Genomic DNA, 1,835 nt, shown 5'->3' with positions numbered 1-1,835 from the left:
CTTCTTGTTGGGCCAGGATTCAGTTCCACGTCGCCAGCGAGCAGCAGAATTAATTGAGAAGACAGAACAAAAGCAATCGCGTCAACACACAAGTTCAATATACTACGCAATTTAAAGTCGTTGGGGCACGACACAGCAATGAGGAAACGATTACTGATTGATTGATTGTGGGGTTTAACGCGCCGACGCAACGCAGGCGATGAGGCACGCCGTAGTGGAGGGCTCCGGATTAATTTTGACCACCTGGGGATCTTTATCGTGCGCCGAAATCTCGTACACACGGGCGTTTTTGCTTTTCGCCTCCATCAGAAAAGCGGCCGCCGGGCCGGGAATCGAACCCGCGACCTTGTGCTCAGCAAGGAAGAGATTACTGCTTCTACAGGATTTACAATTGTTCAGATAACTAACCTGCAAAGTCAAAAGCGGGTTGAGCATGGTGTTGCTTGTGGTGTCGTGCCCCAGACTGACGACATCGGCGGAGCGGTTTTGTAGCGACGACACCGGCCATGTGACCGGTGATGTCATCGATGGGATTGGTTGCCAGCCGTATGTGGGCCACTGGGCTGGTTTTGGCGGAGCAGCGGGATCCGGAGCGTCAAGGGGCGGGCCAGTTTCCCAGGCTAAGTTCCTGAGCGCAGGGGGGTAGGATGCTCCAGGCTTGTCTTGAAGGGACGGGCACACACCGGTGGCGGTGAAGCACACCAGCATCTGCAAAGTCAGAAGCGGGTTGAGCATGTTGTTGCTTGCGGTGTCGTGCCCCAGACTGACGACATCGGCGGAGCGGTTTTGTAGCGACGACACCGGCCATGTGACCGGTCATGTCATCGATGGGATTGGTTGCCAGCCGTATGTGGGCCACTGGGCTGGTTTTGGCGGAGCAGCGGGATCCGGAGCGTCAAGGGGCGGGCCAGTTTCCCAGGCTAAGTTCCTGGGCGCAGGGGGGTAGGATGCTCCAGGCTTGTCTTGAAGGGATGGGCACACACCGGTGGCGGTGAAGCACACCAGCATCTGCAAAGTCAGAAGCGGGTTGAGCATGTTGTTGCTTGCGGTGTCGTGCCCCAGACTGACGACATCGGCGGAGCGGTTTTGTAGCGACGACACCGGCCATGTGACCGGTGATGTCATCGATGGGATTGGTTGCCAGCCGTATGTGGGCCACTGGGCTGGTTTTGGCGGAGCAGCGGGATCCGGAGCGTCAAGGGGCGGGCCAGTTTCCCAGGCTAAGTTCCTGGGCGCAGGGGGGTAGGATGCTCCAGGCTTGTCTTGAAGGGACGGGCACACACCGGTGGCGGTGAAGCACACCAGCATCTGCAAAGTGAGAAGCGGGTTGAGCATGGTGTTGCTTGCGGTGTCGTGCCCAAGACTGACGACCTCGGCGGAGCGGTTTTGTAGCGACGACACCGGCCATGTGACCGGTGATGTCATCGATGGGATTGGTTGCCAGCCGTATGTGGGCCACTGGGCTGGTTTTGGCGGAGCAGCGGGATCCGGAGCGTCAAGGGGCGGGCCAGTTTCCCAGGCTAAGTTCCTGGGCGCAGGGGGGTAGGATGCTCCAGGCTTGTCTTGAAGGGACGGGCACACACCGGTGGCGGTGAAGCACACCAGCATCTGCAAAGTCAGAAGCGGGTTGAGCATGTTGTTGCTTGCGGTGTCGTGCCCAAGACTGACGACCTCGGCGGAGCGGTTTTGTAGCGACGACACCGGCCATGTGACCGGTGATGTCATCGATGGGATTGGTTGCCAGCCGTATGTGGGCCACTGGGCTGGTTTTGGCGGAGCAGCGGGATCCGGAGCGTCAAGGGGCGGGCCAGTTTCCCAGGCTAAGTTCCTGGGCG

The sequence above is a fragment of the Haemaphysalis longicornis genome, unplaced genomic scaffold (assembly GCF_048455015.1).
Source record: "Haemaphysalis longicornis isolate Haplotype H1 unplaced genomic scaffold, Haemaphysalis longicornis Haplotype H1 scaffold_9, whole genome shotgun sequence".
NCBI lineage: Eukaryota > Metazoa > Arthropoda > Arachnida > Ixodida > Ixodidae > Haemaphysalis > Haemaphysalis longicornis.
Note: the sequence above shows the minus strand (reverse complement) of the source record.